The sequence below is a fragment of the Bos mutus genome, chromosome 20 (genome assembly GCF_027580195.1).
Source record: "Bos mutus isolate GX-2022 chromosome 20, NWIPB_WYAK_1.1, whole genome shotgun sequence".
NCBI lineage: Eukaryota > Metazoa > Chordata > Mammalia > Artiodactyla > Bovidae > Bos > Bos mutus.
Genome location: NC_091636.1, coordinates 41,766,573 through 41,784,568, shown reverse-complemented (window position 1 = coordinate 41,784,568; position 17,996 = coordinate 41,766,573). Strand labels below are relative to the sequence as shown.

The window sequence follows — 17,996 nt, the reverse complement described above, 5'->3', positions numbered from 1 at the left end:
TTTCCGTGTCCATTTTAGCTGTTCCAGTCAAGACAGGTGCTAAGATTAGCAAAAGAGACAGTGAGGCCTAAAGACGTAAAATTAGAAAAATAAAACAAGAAAACAGAAGAGATAGACTAGTAATATATTTGTTTTTATAATTGCTTTTTTTTTGGCGATTATTAAGTGAAGATATCTGGAAGCAGAAGTATCTGAGGAAGGAGCAAAAATAGCATTTGATTGACTTAGAACGATGCCTTTTCATAAGTAAGCAGAGCAGAACAGAACAAGGGAGGCAATCAGCGGGGGAGTTAGGAGTTCGGAATGAGAATGTGTTGTGTACAAGATGAGAAGCGGGGAAATATCTTACCTAAATAGTCTACAAATTTAGATACAGAGTGACTTGACTGAATTGCAACAAGGTGGGAATGGGGAAGGGGGAACACAAGCTCCCAACTTCTGGGGGGAAAGTATCTTTTACATCTGTGCCAAGGTGGTAGACACCCTAAGCCCCAAGAAGAACCTCACATCCTGTCTCTTGTGTGAATCAAAATAAAGTCATTATAAAACAAAACCTATGTATATATGGAACTAAAATAGCTTCTCCTTAGATATGCTGATTGCAAAATACTGGTAACGTTCATCAAAGCTTTACCTCTCTCCCTTCATCTTTCTTGGTGCCCTAAACACATGACAGAATTCAGCACCGGACAGAGTTATTGAATCATCTGTATAAATTGTGAAAGTAACAAGGATATCTATACTTGTAGTGTATAAATTATTTTTTTCCTGCCAAAAACTGTAAAAAATTACCTTGGCAACCAAGACTTACTTAGTATAAATGGAAGGCTGAATCAAAGATATAAAATAACAGATCATTTAACCACCTAAATAAATAGAAGGAGAGATAATATATTCCCATTCTGCCCATGTGGTGTGATTATTACAACACTGAAAACAACAAAACACAATTGCACAAGTTCTAATGCCGTGTTCATGGATACAGTTAAACACCTGATTTTCAATATAAATGGCATGGGATGACAGATACTTAAACCTTTCCCCCAAGCAAGTATTTTAAAATAGGATGCATCAAACGACAGGCCCATTCTGTATATTGACTAACCAAAGATTTGGCCTGAGACAGAATAAATATTGCAAATTTTTCATCTAGGTTTAAAATAAAATCTATCACCACTATGACCAAATACTAGAATGTGAGCTAACTTGGCCTCCCTTCCATTTTTAAAGTCTCTCTATATCAGTGTTTCTACAAGTGTCTTCTGGAAGCCACCCAAGTCACAGTCACTGGCGTACTGGTTAAATGCAGTACCCAGAGCCCCTTCACAGACTCAGCGTACATGGTCTGGGGGGGTGGGGCGGGGATCCGGGGTGGGGGCGGTGAGGAAGAGTCCAGATTCAAATTTTCAAATCTCTTGGGGTGCCTTAAACACATTCCAGATTAAGATCTGCTGAATTAATGTTTTACTATCATGGTTCTTTAAATTTAAGCCCTTCCTTGGCCTTGGGATGCCTCATTCCAAGGTAAGTTCAGAAATGAAAGATTTAGTAGCCAGGAATTTGCAGAAGAAAGGTAAACAGGAAGCTAGAATCTGTTCTGGAGATCAAATGAACCCACAGAGGCTGGGAGGAAACAGGGAATTAAGCCAGTTGTTAACTAAGGCTCCTCCTCCTTCCCCCGGGAAACATACTTGGAAGAACAACTGAAGAGGAAAGATGGAAACCAATCTTCAAGATTTCATATGAGCTGGTGATGAAACATCCAATTTTATTCCAGCTGCCTGGTGAGGGTAGATTTTTCTTCATAGAGGGGAAAGCTCAGAGGTCAACCAAAGCTGTGATAGGCCATAGGAATCCGTTCAGACTCACCCAGAGAATGCTGTATTCTTTTACCTTACCACTGACACGACTGTAGCCCAGGATCATACATTTCCCCCCTCAGGTCATTATTTTAATCTTTGTTTGTCCCTAAACCTTAGGTTTTCTAGACCAACATCCTCCTGCCCATTATGTATATTATGAGCAATAAATTAAAACAGCAACTTGGTTAGATGTGCTAATCTGTGACTAAATATTTAACAAAGGGGCAGAAAAATTTACATTTTGATCTTCAAACACTGGAAAATAAATGCCCTCAATTGTGAGCTTTCCAAATTGGCAAGACTGCAAGGGCAAAACAAAATTTCCATCCGTTTGACTGACCCCTTGAGAGGTGAGCTATTATTAGCAAGCAAGAACTTGCCAGAATCTATCTGGAAAATATGGGACGAAAAGTGATTGAAAGGAAAAGTATGTATTTTCAGCTGGTCAGTGGAGCCATGTCTGAATGAGACAGATGATACAATATTACATATGCATATATAATGTTTATGCCTACACATCATGCATACAATATATCATATAGGTCTATGTATTGAATGATTCATTTTAATTCAGCAGATATTTGTTGAATGGCTGTTGAGTTGGACACTAAGCAGTGCTAGGTTTGGGGAACACAAACAATGAGATCTACATTCTCTTAGCTCCAGGAACTCACAAGTTGGAAATGTGTGAGAAGGATCACCGATTTCTACAACTTCATGCAACCTGACAAAGGTGATATTAGCCACTCGCAGAAAAGAAGCCTTCCTTGAAAAGCTGTTTACCTCTTCAGGAGTTCAGCAGACATAGGAGGTGGGGAGTGTCCTTCTGGCAGAAGAAACAGAATTTACAGGTGAGGAGTGCATGGCTGGGATGCAGGGATTGGGAATGGGTTGGGTAAGGGACAGTAGTGCTTGTGGTTTGAATGATAAGTTCATGTACATATTGACTCATTCAGCAAACTCTCAATGGTGTTGAAGGGGATAGGCGCTGGGTACAGAGGCAGAGGAGACATGGCTTGCCCTGTCATGGCTCATGTGATAGGAAGAGAGTGGTGGAATACAGGATGGTGACTGCGAACCAGGCAGAAACCACCAGTCCTGTTTGATTCTCGATGGATTTTTTTTTTGGTGTTCCAATGATACCTTTCTAGGTAATAGCTGCCATTTCATCGAGCACCTCCCAAATGCTATGCTGAGTCGCTAGCTATCAATATGTTACTGCTGATCCTTACAAAACCCCTGCATGAAGGGTAGTTTTTTTATGTACAGATAGAGAAACTCTGGATGCCTAAGATTGCATTGCTTGTAATCCACGAAGCTTGGATTTGTACAGACATTGATCTCACTGACCCGGTAATTATAAATGTTGAAGAACAGCTGAATTCAAGTACTTCCCCACCCTACACCCTGCCAAATATACCATCTCAAAATGACTTGGGACCACTCTGGCCTCTGAGGCTGTGAGACAGCTCTGCAGAATCCTTGCAGGTGATTTATGTCTGTCTGCTCTTCCAAGAGACCAGAGCTTATTGCCTTGCCGGGCAAAGCTGCAGCGACTCCCTGCCCCACCCATCTGTATCCCCCCAAAGCAAAGATTCCAATTACTGCTCTGCAGAAAATGTCAAAAGCATTACTCAACTATTCATTATCCCAGGTTTTGTAATTTTTCATATGTTTTTACTCTTATCTGCTAGCACTTGAAAAAGACCAGCTTTTTCCTCTTAAGGGAGCTTAATTTGCAGAGCTATGCAGTCTCCCTATTATGTTCTTATCACCCTCTCCCTGTGGTAGGCAGAATGACAAGGATGACAAAAAAAGAACCAAAAAATATTTGAAGGCCTTCCTGAAAATCCACGAGAATGAGGAATCCGAAAAGCCAGAGGCTTCTGTTCCTGGAGTGACCTGGAACAAGGCCGAGGGCGGCGGGCATTAACCGTCACTCATAACTCACTCAGCAAGGACTCTTGGCCCTACTCAACATGACCACCACCCCGGGGCCACGGGACTTTGAGGATTTCTTTGAGTGGTTTAACTGGGGGATTAAGCAGCTCTGAGGTGCCAAGGGGTTCCTCTGAAATTCTTGAAATTCTTATTACGAGTGTTAAATTAACTTTGGTATCCCAAAGACCAGAGGCCAAGGGTGGCTTGGGGTGGCTTAGTCCTTCCCCCCCCACCTCCCGTCTCCTTTGGCCTCTCTGCCCCATTTTTGTATTATACAGCGCATGGCATTTCTCTCAGTGCCGTGTAAAGTGCTGTGCAAAGGCCACTTCCAGTCCCCTAGCTCCCGCTCTTCCACCTAGATGGCGCCCCAAGCCCCGCCATCTGGAAATTCTGAGCTGCCATCTCGCTCCATCCTTTCCTCCCCAGGATACCCAGATTTCCGAAGCCAGCGCCCGGGGGGGCTCCGAATTCACCCGCAGGGACTCTCTGCCGGCAGGAGTGCGGGGCTCGGGGGAATCCCCGCCCACTTGGTCATTCCTGCAGGGGAATCCCCGCCCCCCGTCCCTGTCACTCCAGGAAGGGAGTTCCCGCCCCTCGAATCTACCAGAGGGAGGGAATCCCCGCCCATCCAGGAGGCTCGGCAGAGCCCCAGCGCCGCGCAGCTGGGACAGCCGGGCTAGGAGCGGGCTCTCGGCGCCGGTGCGTGCGGCCCCGGGCAGCGGGGCGCGGGAGGTGGCTGCGGCGGGAACCCGCCGGGCCGGGGACGCGCCGGGCCGGGGGCGCCCGGGATTGCGCCTCCCGTGGTTGCGGGCGAGCCGCGGCGCGGCGGCTCTCGGCAGGCGCGGCAGTGGCACCGGCGGTGGCAGCGGCGGCGGCAGCGGCGTGGGGACCCACCGGGCGGCGCCTGGGTCCGGACGCGCGAGGAGCAGCCTCCGCCGAGCCGCGTGCAGGTGAGGCGACCGTCCCGCTGCGGCCGGGACGTGGGGCTTTGGGTGGGTGGGGGTGGGGGGAGGTGAGGCTTGGTACCCCCGAAACCTCGTGCGCCCAGGAAAGTTTAGTGACAAATCCAGGTGCCGGAATCCCAGCCCCAGGGAGGCGATGAGTAGGGGCGCGGAACCCCGGTCCCACACTGGGCGGTGCAAACTCCGGGTTCATCCGGCCGGGGGCAGGGAGGACGCGGCCGCGGGAAGAGGGCCGGACGGAACGGTCTGGGGACAGCGGGGACAACCCGAGACGCACTGCCGGCCACATTCAGGACAGGGCCTGAAGCCCCTGCCCGGGCGCGCGCCCTGGATCCCCATCCCCCGGCCATCGCCAGGTCTCCTCTCGGGCGGAGGTACTCAGGTGCTCTGGCCTCAGGTTCTGCCTTGGGGATCAAGGCAGCACCTGAGCACCTCCCGCGCCTACTCATCTCTTGCCCCCTTCCTGCCTGGAGAAGAGACACGCGGCGCCAGGGCAGGGCGCGCGAAGAGCAAGGGCATCTTTGGGAGGTACTGGTGTCTGCCAGAGAGATGGGGAACTGCAGTTGGGAAAATCCTGCTGGGCCTTCTCTCCCCCTGAAGTCCAGGTCCTCCGCAAACCTGGCCTTCTTTCTCCTCTTTTCTCTCTCCCTTGCTCTCCAGTGTGTGTTGAGGTTTTAGATCTTTGGGCTGGTTGTCCTCCTGCTGTGCTGAATTGGGTGCGGGAGGGTCTAGGGTCCCTGGCTGGAGTTGCCAGAAGCTTGTCCTCAGCAGCCCTGATCTGTGCCAAGACCTTGATAAGGGGATACTGGAGTGTGAAGAGGACAAGGTCTGGCACAGGCTGGAATGGCAGGCATGAGGGCATTCCACAGCTGCAGACGTGCCCTGGGACTGGAGGTGGAGGAGTGCTGGGGAAAGGAGCAGCTTCTTGCAGCTTGCGCAGGCTCTTGCCTCTTACCATCTGAGCCACCATGGGGTTCCCTGGTGGCTCAGATGGGAAAAAAAATTCTGCCTGCAATGCGGGAGACCTGGGTTTGATCCCTGGGTCTGGAAGATCCTCTGGAGAAGGGAATGGCATCCCACTCCAGTATTCTTGCCTGGAGAATTCCATGGACAGAGGAGCCAGGCGGTCTACAGTCCGTGGGGTCGCAAAGAGTCAGACATGACTGAGCCTTTCACAGAGGCCAAGCGCTTTGTATGGATATGTTTTTCTTGACACATCATGATGGAGGTGGTTGCAGGAACTCATATTCTGGGTCTGCTTTTACAAGAGCCCCCGCTGGACCTTCCGTGCTGTTGGTCCTTCTCCAGTGAGGCCTCCCCAACTCAGTCTGCTCTGAACTTAGGCTCTAGGGACCTGGTTTTCTACCTACACTAGGGTTAGCTTTTCTGGTCTGTGACTTCTGAGTGGGGGTCGAGTAGGAACCGGCTGGCAGATGTGGTGTAAGACATCTGCTTTTAGGGGCAGAATAGAGTGTCCCATAACATACCGTTGCCTGGAAGTGGTAGTTTTAGCTTCCTCAATTCCTTCTTCCACTAGAATGGGCCCCAAACCTGCTACTCCACTAATAACCACAGTGTGGGGGCGGTGCGGAGTGCAGAGCCAGATGTAGGAGTAAGGGAGTGGCAGGTGCTGAGAAAGGAAGAATCAGAACCATGTAAAGTACATAAAATGAAAGTGAAGTCCCTCAGTAGTGTTGGACTCTTTGCAACCCCGTGGACTGTAGCCTACCAGGTTCCTCCGTCCGTGGGATTTTCCAGGCAAGAGTACTGGAGTGGGTTGCCATTTCCTTCTCCAGGGGATCTTCCCGACCCAGGGATCGAACACAGGTCTCCCACATTGCGGGCAGATGCTTTACCTTCTGAGCCACCAGGGAAGCCCCATGTAAAGTGCAGAAATGTACTTTAACATAGTTAGGGCTGCCCTGGCTCAGAGGTAAAGAATCCACCTGCAGGGCAGGAGACACACAGGAGATGTGGCTTCAATCCTGGGTCAAGAAGATCCCCTGGAGGAGGGCATGCCAACCCACTCTAGTATTCTTGGCTGGAGAATCCCCATGGACAGAGGAGCCTGGTGGGCTGTGGTCCACGGAGTCACAAAGAGGTGGACATGATTGAAGCAACTGACACTAACATACATAGTTATGAAGTGACTGAATTAACTAACATAGTTAATATGATCCTGGAAAAATACTGAATTCTGCTTTAAATCTCTATCATTGAAATTGATTTTGCAGGCACTGAAGTCAGTTTACTCTTTAAGGAAACACAATAATTTCTCCATTCAGTTCAGCCATTTTTGGAGTACCTGTGGTTTGCTGTGCACAGGGGCTTAGAGGTTCCTGGGGACGTGCGTAGGTGACAGAGGTGCCCTCCTTGCTATCAGAGCTTCAACGTGTCAGGAGATGTGAGATGTACACTGAGAGCTCTATGCAAACCCGTGTCCATGTGTCATGTATAGACAACCTATGTTTATTGGGTGAAGGGATAAAGGGATGATCTAATGAACAAAGTGCCTGAAGAATGATCCTGATGGAACATTTTGGGAGGATGGTGGAGAAATAAACCATTTTGACTGAGGGGATCTGACAAGCTTAATGGAGGAGCTATGTGCTCTAGGAGATTAGTTTGCTCTCTTGCAGGAAGAATTGGGACTGGGGAGAAGTGAGAGGTGAGGAGCTGGGTGAGCTTCTGGTAATAAGACGGGGGGCAGAATATATTGGCGGTCTGAGCTGGTGGGTGGCAGTGGGCTTGGAAGAAAGGAAAGGCTCATCAGTGATGGGCTTGGAGTATGGGCACCACTTAGCCTGGGAGTGAAGAAGAAACAGACCTCACCTGCAGGTGAGGGGCAGAATACACAGTTGGCTGAAGTGGAGGGGTTTAGAGTTTTAACAGTCAGCAAACCAGAAACCTGGAGAAATCCCTTCAGACTTTTCCCTCTTGACTTCTCCCACATTTAATCAGTCGCAAAGGTCTACTGATGGCCTCTACGTGTAAAACCCATCCATGGCTCCCAGGACCCGTGGGACGAAGTCCCAGTCCTCTGCCCATCTTCAGACTTCGCTCCTGCCATGTCCCCCACACGCACACATGCAGTAGTGCTCCTGACCTGTCCTCCTCTCAGCCTGTAGGCTGCTGTCCTGGGTGGTAGCGGGAGACTGAGGTCCTGGAATATCCTTTCTCCCCTGGTCCTCCTGATGAACAGTTCTTATTTTTCAAGATCCAGCTCCAAGTGTGAATTCTCTGCCTCTCCCTCTCCCAGGAGACGTAAAGCAGTCCTGCCTTTGGTCCATCGCTCTACAGAGCCCCCTTTGCATATTCATCATGCTGCCCGGGCCTGTTCCTTTTTTTTGCTTTTGGCCACACTGCATGGCATGTGGGGTCTTAGTTCCCCAACCAGGGATCGAAACTGTGCCCCCTGCTTTGGAAGCATGGAGTCCTAACCACCAGACCATCAGGGAAGTCCTGGACCTGTTTCTTTAGAACCTTATCCTATCCATGCCCAGAAAAGGCCTAGACCAGTCAGTCACCCACCCAATTTGCTCAGGTTGGACAAGGAGAAAGACAGAGTCTACACTCCAGATACTGCCTGCCTGCAACTCCATTGTGCCAGCTGATTGTACTGTAGGCTGTTGTCCCAAGCCTGGCTTGAAAGTTCCAGAACTAGTGGGCTGCACAAGGTAACGCAGACTGTGCATGCTCACTGGCCTAGATCATGTGGGCCCAAGTGACTCAGACTATGGTGGGAGGAAGGGGGGGTATTCCTGTTGGAAGGTGGCCCCAGGTTCCTCTTTCTGCATCTTCCACAAGGAGAAATATCCTGAAGAAAACAAACCCACAAAAGGTCAGGAGCAAGCCCAAGGAGAGGCTGAATCCCATTAACAGGACAGACTTGGAGACTTGACAGTTTTTAACCTCTTTCTTCTGCCCTCAGAAATGTGTCCAAACTATCAAGTAGGATGCTCGGCAGGCAGCCTCCTGAGGAGAGTGGGCGGACAGGTGCAGGCAGGAATGTGTAAGAAGGCCAGCGTCTCAGGAGGATGATGGGAATCAGCCATCGACAGAGACTGAGAACAGCATATGTGAGGGGTGTCCATGGTAGCCAGCTTGCAAGGGATGAAGGATGGAGTGGTTGCCAAGACAGTGGAAGTGGGGAGCATAGACGCTGAATCCAGAAGCATGCCAGTTGAAAATAACAGGAGACTAGTTGGAGGAGGTGTTAAGGTTTGAGGTTTAAGGGAAGCTTTATTCAGGAGAGTCCCCAGGCGTGTTTAGTAAACAAAAGAGAAGTGGGAAAGAATGGAGTCAAGAAATGGAGTCTTTGGGAAGGAAGAGGCCAGAAGTGTCAGGAGCAGGTGCAGAGAAAGAGCTGCCATCTGCCTTCCCTGGAAGGTAGGAGGGGAGCAGAGGTGGGGTGAGGTTCTGGAGGCGCCTGCACCGCAGCGAAGGGGAGTGTCAGCCTTGGTAAAAGAGCAGGGATGCCTGCCGACAGCCAGGAGGGCACTGTGTCAGGCTGGGAGCTTGGGGGGCAGGCCACTTTGACAGGGGATGAACCTGGCTCCTGTGCAAAGGCAGCCCAGAGGGAAAGGCCGGAGTGTGGAATTGGGGTCAGAGAACTGGCTGGAACCTCTTACTGGCCAGATGTTTTGAAATTTTGGAGCCGCAGTTTCTTCATGTGCAAAGTTGGTAGAAGAGCTATTTTTCAGGGTTATTCTTAGGAGGAGTAAAAAGAGATACTGAGATATGCTTGTGTCTCAGTGATAACTCCTGGGATGTCTTGGGTCCCAATGAGGGTGTGTTGAGAAATGGATAAACCTCTCGCCAGAGTCAATGACAGCCCAGTTGAATGCAGAGACAGGACTGTTTAGTAGACCCAACAGGAGCTTTCTTTTTCTCTGGATGAAAGATGTTATCATACCCTCTCTGATGCGATGGTGAAGTTGGCAGGGCCCAAACCAGGGGGATCCTGGAGGGTCTTTCCTCTCCTCAGTGGTTTCTGGAAGGGGCAGTACTATCAGATTTGCTAATTCCTGCATTCCGGGAACCTGAGGCCCAGAAAAACAGAGAACTCACCTCATTTCAGTACAACCAGAGCTAGAATCACATGGGGGCTTCCCTGGTGGCTCAGACGTTAAAGAATCTGCCTGCAATGCAGTAGACCTGGGTTTGATGCATGGGTGGGGAAGATCCCCTAGAGAAGGGAATGGCAACCCTTTCCAGTATTCTTGCCTGGAGAATTCCGTGGACAGAGGAGCCTGGTGGGCTGCAGTCCACAGGGTGACAAAGATTTGCACATGACTTAGCGACTAGCAGACTACACAGGGCTAGAATCACAGTCTAAATTGCTCAGTCTGGGAACCATCATCTTTCAATGGCAAGATGCAGGTGAGTGAGGAGGAAGTCACAGTCTGTGTACCCCCTTGGTTTTATTAATGGCTCTTTGTTATACTTAGAAAGATTAGGTAAATATTCTCACTCCTTCATAAGGAGGGGAGGCTAAGGAGCGCTTAACTTGATTTAGGAATTACTCAATAGATGTGTGCCAAATTAAATGATATTTGGGGAAAATGTGCAGAATGTTTTTTAAGGAAAGAGAAGTATAAAAATATGTACTCAGATTATCCTTGATATATTTTTCCAACTGGATAGTCTGTATCTAGATTATGTTGTCAATTAGACTTATGCATAGGTTCCACATAAAATGATAGATCCTTTTATGGCATTTAAAACTTTTCCATCCTTGATCTTTATAATAACCATCTTCTAGAAATGGAAAAAAAGGCTGGTCTTGGGAAAGAATACATTTCCCCCAGGGTTCTGCAGCTCTGGGCAGAGACAGGATTTGAACCAGGTAGGGCATCTGATTTAGATTTGAATGGCCCCTGATTTAAAGAGCTCAGCATTCTATTTACAAATGTGTTCAGGAAAACACTGGGAGCATTTACGGTTTGAGAACTCAATAGTTGAAGAGGCCCTTTGTGGTCTGATAAGGCGGCCGAGTCGAGAGCTGGCTTGTTGAGGCACTAAGTGTGCGGAGAAGACACATTTGTCTTTTAAGTCTTTCCAGCTCTGGGAAGAGGCCTGCCCCTGGCTGGGCCCTCTCTCCAATGCCAATAACGTCTTCGCCTCCCCACATTCTCACTGGGGCTGGGAAACAGTCCCCATTTTGAGAGCCGCTGGCTTTGGGGTGCACGTATTACCTACACAAATACACTGAGTGAATGGTGACTGGTCTCTTGCTGAGACTGGTGACTCGCAGAGAATCAGAAACTTCAGAATTAACTCTCTTTATGAAGCAGTCTGATGAAACCAGCAAGCATGGAACATCTGGCTGATTGAGTTATTCTTAGATTATTTGCTTGTAGGTTTTAAAGTGTTTATGTGGCTCATCGAACACTGTAACATGCAAAGGGGTTTGGGAGAAGCAGGGTTTGGGGAAAAAAGAGGACTCATTTTGCCCACATCCACGTCGCGGCTTTAAATGAAATAATAGCAGAGAGAGAGGGAAAGTTTTGTTGCCTTAAGCAGCCTGAAATGCTTAGCTATCCACATGAGGATTATAAAAAAAAAACACATACCCTGAAGGATTTGCAAATCCCTGAAGGAACCTAATCTAATCCCTTGCCATCAGGTGGAAGTAAATTTAACACATTGCAGAATGGACCCGTGGCATTTGAGCAGCCTCCTGAAGAGGGGCTTTTGTGATGTATGTGTGGCCCTTAATAGAATGAAGCTCCAGACTGCGGCCCTGGAGGACTTTGGCAGGAGTAGAAGTAGATTTGGATGAGCTACTCATGGTCTCCCTTTTTATCAGCATCTGATACCTCTAGCACTTGGCCTTGCCTGCACTTGACCTTAGCTAACACTGCCACCTTAACTCAATTGTTTGAGTTAAAACACATACACTCTGGCTTCCAAGGGTTCATCATCCTGCTTTGCTAAACATCAAGATGCACAGATGCAGTGCAGAGAAGATTCCTCCCATACTTAAGAGCCTTGAAACCCAAAGCCCTCTCCCAGGCTGAGACCTGCTCACTGCAAGAATACAAGCTCTGCTGGGAGGAGGCTGGGAGGAAGGGTAATTTTGGATCAGGATGTTCTCAGTAGAGGGTGGGGGCACTAGACGGCCTGACGGGGGGAGGCCTCTGGGCATCTAGAGGCAGGTAGTGGGAAGAGAGACAGTGCCTGGGAGGCTGGCTCCCTGGGGACCCTGTCTGGCTGCTGTCACCCCTGATGAGCTGCTGGGGATATCTAGGGAGGAAGATGGAATAAACACTGGCTCTTTTGTCCCTTTGAGCAAAGGCTAGTGCTCTGCATGTGTGCATGCATGCATACTAAGTCACTCAGTCATGTCTGACTCTTTGCGACCCTATGGAGCCTGCCAGGCTCCTCTATACTTGGGATTCTCCAGGCAAGAATACTGGAGTGGGTTGCCATGCCCTCCTCCAGGAGATCTGCCCAACCCAGAGATCAAACCCATGTCTCTTTACGTCTCCTGCATTGGCAGGCGAGTTCTTTACCACTAGTGCCACCTGGGAAACCCCCAGTGCTCTGTGAAAGTCGCTCAGTCGTGTCCGACTCTTTGCAACCCCATGGACTATACAGTCCACGGAATTCTCCAGGCCAGAATACTGGAGTGAGTGGGTAGCCTTTCCCTTCCCCAGGGGATCTTCCCAACCCAGGGATCGAACCCAAGTCTCCCTTATTGCAGGCAGATTCTTCATATGCTGAGCCACAAAGGAAACCTAAGAATACTAGAGTGGGTAGCATATCCCTTCTCCAGCGGATCTTCCCAACCCAGCAATAGAACAGGGGTCTCCTGCATTGCAGGCAGATTCTTTCCCAACTGAGCCATCAGGGAAGCCCTCCAGCACTCTGTAGATGCCTTCTAATGAGAACGTGCTTGTCCTATTTATGAAGCTTGGAATGTTGTTGGAATTTCGGTATTCCACAAGACCCTTTCTCTGTTAGCCGTGCTGTCTGGGGTTGGTGTAAACAAGTTTGAACACCCGGTAATGCTCTTACCTCTAAAGAATATTAAGTGGTTCCTGACCCTGCTTATATTTGCAATGCAGGTGATCACATATAATTACAAAATCTCTTCTGGTGTTTGAGCATTTCTTTTTTTACACCCATGAAGATGAGGATGGAGCCAATTTTAATAAAGCCAGATGTCAACAAACTCTTTACATTTTGGCGTGTTGGCCAATGGACACTTATAGAATGTCTGATTTCAGCTGTGTTTCACTTGGATTCCCCAACCCCCCTTTTTGACACAGTGTATTTTATAGAGATTGGGGTAAAACTAGGGTGTGCTATATGGGTCTCTTGGTGAAGAAAATTAACTTCTAAAGCTAACACACCGTGCAAATATTATTACAAAATCACTCAGCGTATAATTTTGGCATCACTTTCCTCAAGTTGTCTGCTGCCCACTCTCCACTCCAGCCCCGCCCTGGTCACCGTTATTCCCAGTATCATTAGGCTGACAGAAGAGACAGCTGTCCCCAGAAAATATGCTCCAAGTGTCCCCATCAGCATGGATTCTCATGAGAGAGCAGGCAGTGAGATGGCTCGGGGGGTGGAAGGTGCCGGAAAGGATTGCATTAACCCCTCTCTGGATCTGCTACTCATCTTTCAAATCTGAGCAGATGTGAGGCTTAGATTTCATTATGGTGATGGCTGGGGAGCAGCGTTCGGGCACGGGCACCCAGGAATCACCCACGGTACCTGAGCACCCTTCTCACCTTCTGGCCCCTCACCTGCTCAGCATCCTGGACACAGTCTATCTCTTGAGGGTCTTGGGAGATGATTGGCCCCTTTCTTCATACTCTTCTGAATCCGCACTCCTCAGTGTTAGTCACTCAGTCGTGTCTGACTCTTTGTGACCCCATAGACTGTGGCCCTCCAGGCTCCTCTGCCTGTGGATTTCCCCGGGCAAGAATATCAGAGTGGGTTGCCATGCCCTCCTCCAGGGGACCTTCCCAACCCAGGGATGGAACCCAGGTCTCCGGTACTGCAGGCGGATTCTTTACCGTCTGAGCCACCAGGGAAGCCCTCAGGATCCAACACAATATTCAGTACATGGGGCTAAATGAACGTTGTTTGAACGTTTCCTAGTTGGCAGGCACAGTTCTAGACACTTTTAAACGTATTAATTCATTTCCTTCTCATAACCATCCGATGAGGTTCATGCTGTTATCATCCCCATGTTTGTTTCCTAAGGCTGCTGTGAGAAATGACCACAAACTTGGTGGCTTAGAACAACAGAAGTTTATTCTCTCATGGTTCTGGGGGTCAGAAGTCTGGAGTCAGGTGTCAGCAGGGCCATGCTCCCTCTGGAGGCTCTCGGGGAGGAGCCTTCTTGGTCTCTTCCGGCTTCTGGGAGCTGTCAGCACCCCTGTGGCGGGTCCACTCCTGTCTCCATCTCTGTTCACATCACCTTCTGCTCTGTGCAATCGTGTTTTCTCTTATGTCTGCATGTCTTTGTCTCACATGTCTCCTATAAGGACACTTGTCATTGGATTTTGGGCCACCCGGATAATTCAGGATGATCTCATCTCAAGATCCTTAATTTAATTATATCTGCAAATAAGGTCATATTCACAGGTACCAGGGCATGAACATGTTTTTTTCAAAGTCACCATTTAACCCACTATGTGCCCTTTTGCAGATGGAGTATTGTGGTTAGCCACATTCTCCAAGGTTACAGGAGTTTGTGGAACCAGGATTTGAGTAGAGCAGTCTGGCTCTAGAGCTTGTGTTCTTGAACTACAGATCTTCCTTGACCTACAATGTGGTAGTGGTGGTTCAGTCATGTCCAACTCTTGCGACCCTATAGACTGTAGTCCACCAGGCTCCTCTGTCCGTGGGATTTCCCAGGCAAGAATACTGGAGTGGCTTGCCATTTCCTTCTCCAGGGATCTTCCCGACCCAGGGATTGAACCCCAGTCTCCCACATTGCAGGTGGATTCTTTACTCACTGAGCTACAAGGGAAGCCCCTGTAATACAAATACGGTTACATATTGTAATACACTCATCATAGTAATATTGTAAATTGTAAATACCATAAGTCAAAAATGTATTCAATGCACCCAACTTACCAAACATCACAGCTTAGCCTAGCATACCTTAAATGTGCTCAGAACACTTGCATTAGCCTAAAGCTGGGCAAATTCATCTAATGCAAACCTATTTTATTTGAAGTGTTGAACACCTCATATAATTTATCGAATCCTGTACTGAAAGTAGAATGGTTACAAGGGTGCAGAATGGTTGTATTGGTTGTTTACCTTGGTGATGGCATGGCTGACTGGGAGCTGCAGCTCACTGCCTCTGCCCAGCATCTCCAGGGAGTGTCATAACAGCTTATCGCTAGCCTAGGAAAAGATTAAAATTCGAAGTGTGGTTTCCACTGACTGGGTATCACTTTTGTACCATCATAAAGTTGAAAACTAAGACCTAAGATCATGGCATCCGGTCCCATCGCTTCATGGCAAATAGATGGGGAAACAGTGGAAACAGTGGCAGACTTTATTTTTTGGGGCTCCAAAATCACTGCAGATCATTGCAGCCATGAAATTAAAAGACAGTTCCTCCTTGGAAGGAAAGTTATGATCAACCTAGATAGCATATTAAAAAGCAGAGACATTACTTTGTCAACAAAAGTCCATCTAGTCAAGGCTATGGTTTTTCCAGTGGTCATGTATGGATGTGAGAGTTGAACAATAAAGAAAGCTGAGCGCCGAAGAATTGATGCTTTTGAACTGTGGTGTTGGAGAAGACTCTTGAGAGTTCCTTGGACTGCAAGGATATCCAACCAGTCCATCCTAAAGGAGATCAGTCCTGGGTGTTCATTGGATGGATTGATGTTGAAGCTGAAACTCCAGTATTTTGGCCACCTGATGCAAAGAGCTGACTCATTTTAAAAGACCCTGATGCTGGGAAAGATTGAAGGCAGGAGGAGAAGGGCACAACAGAGGATGAGAAGGTTCGATGGCATCTCCAACTCAATGGACATGAGTTTGAGTAAACTCAGGGAGTTGGTGATGGACAGGGAGGCCTGGCATGCTGCAGTCCATGGGGTCACAAAGAGTCAGACACGACTAAGCGACTGAACTGAACTGAAAGTTGAAAAATTGTAAGTTGAACCATTATAAGCTGGGGAACCATCTGTCATCCCTGCCTCTCAGTAAATGTGCTCCTCTGATTGTTTATGGTATGAATGGATAGCAGGATGGGTGGATGGGTAAAAAGATGCTGATAATAGTAACTGATCAACACTCTACTTCCCAGCATAATGAGAATTATACCAACATCAACAAATAATCATTTTTTATGCTGTTGCCTCAAACTTGACCTTGGGTCCTTTTCTCTAGTTATTCTCCCTTCTGGGGAGATCTCATCTACCATCTGTGTGATGTTGCCTCCCAAATGTATGTCTCTAGCTCACTGACTTCCAGACCCACATGCTCACTGCCAGCTTGATATCCCCACATGGGTAGAGAATGGGTGGTTCAGACCTAACAGGACTGAAATGGAAGCCTTGAGATTTTCCTTCAGGCCAGTTCTTCCCTTCGCCCCTCTTAGTAAACAGCACCACCGTCCCCTTGTGGGCTCATTCCCTCAACTAGAAGCCACCCCTTTTTCTTCTGTCTGCCTCACACTCAATAGGTCAGTGTGTGAGTCCTGTGGGCCTTCCCCCAGAATCCACCTCCTGCTCCCACCTTCCACGGCAGTCTCCAACTTGAAGCCGCTGCCCCTTGGGCCCTGGAGCCCTGCTGCCGCGGTCCTCTAACTGGGCCTCCCCAGAAGAGGACTCTTGACCCCTAGTCCTTTCTTCTCAGAGCAGCCAGAAGGGCCTCTCAACACACAAGTCAAGTCAAGTCACTCTGCAGCTTCAGCCAGGGGTTTTCTCATTGCCATTTGAATATAATTCAGGTCCTTTTCTCCCACCTGCCTCTCAGGTGACTTCCTGTGTTCCCACCCAGTGCTCTCACTGTCTATGCCCAGACACACTGTCCTTTTTGGAACAGAGCAGGCTCTATCCCAGAGGAGGGCCTTACCCCTTTCTGGAAGCTTCTTCCTCCAAACCTTCAGAGGCCTTCTTCTCCGCAATCATATAATCTAAAATGGCCCCATCCCCCAGATGCTGTATCATGTTACTCTTGTTTCATTAGAAATAAAGTTTTTCTATTTGCTTATTATTTAATCTCACCTGTTGGGATGTAAATTCCATCAAAGCAGGGACATTGTGCTTTTCGCTGTACCTCCAGTGCTAACAACATTGCCTGGTATACAGTAGGCCCTCAGTAAATAGCTGGTTGTACAAATAAAGCAATTATTATATTCCAGACACTGATCCCAGTTATCCTTATGTTCCAGATGATGAAAAGTAGGCTTAGAAAGTTTAAATTGCTTGCCTGGAGTTGCATATCTGTTAAGAGCTGGAACAAGAATTTGAACCCAAATCTCTCTTGTCTCCTAAGCCCATGTTCTTATCCATTATTCCACCAGGTCTCTGAGAAGCAGGGACTGCCTAGGATCTCTACAAACTCTGAGTTTTCTAATTCATTTTTCTACTCAGAAACCCAGGACACAGATTGTTAAAACACAGGGAGGAAATATACTTACTTAGATTCTCAATATATTATTTCCCTGAAAAGTTGGCCCTGGGGCTTAAGCTTGAGCGGTTAAGAAGTTCATTTCTTTTTTTCTCCACTTAGGAATTTAGGCTCAAGACATTTTCAGATCCATCTGGAGAATTAATGGTTTAAACCCTTTTCCTTGAATGCTTACAGGAAAGGCAGAGATGACCAGGTTGCATCCTGATCCTCTTTGTAGGGAGAATGCAAAGGTGGAATTTGTTTGCCTTCACAAGAAGCCCTGAGATCATCCTCCTCCTGGTCTTCCTTTCATATACCTTTCTGTAGTTTGTTTTTTTCTGTCTCCCTGTCTCCTCCAGTAGATAAAGCCTTAGGATGAGAGCATGGACCCTGGTTTTTGATTGCTTGATAGCAAGACCCTCTGCATTGGGTCTTGCTAAAACACTGGTCTATTTCGCTGTTACCAGTTTTGGGCCAGTCATGGAAGAGGCCAAAGGATGTATTCTTGCCAGGATGTGGGGCTCAGAGGAACTTCTGCCAATCGTGCAGACTGGGAGAAATGAGAAAGCAGCTATTTATTTCCTTCCCTGCTCTTGGACCTCCTTTTAAAAGTAAGTTCCATCTTGAG

At 48.1% G+C, this 17,996-nt stretch overlaps 1 protein-coding gene across 1 annotated transcript in view; it reads left to right on the top strand.

The window, feature by feature from the left end:
- Positions 1-4,425: 4,425 nt before the first annotated feature.
- PDZD2 (PDZ domain containing 2) overlaps positions 4,426-17,996 on the top strand; it is a 412,595-nt gene continuing 399,024 nt past the window's right edge. The window contains 1 exon segment of the mRNA XM_070357681.1: positions 4,426-4,753. The gene's annotated coding sequence lies outside the window, so the exon portion shown is untranslated.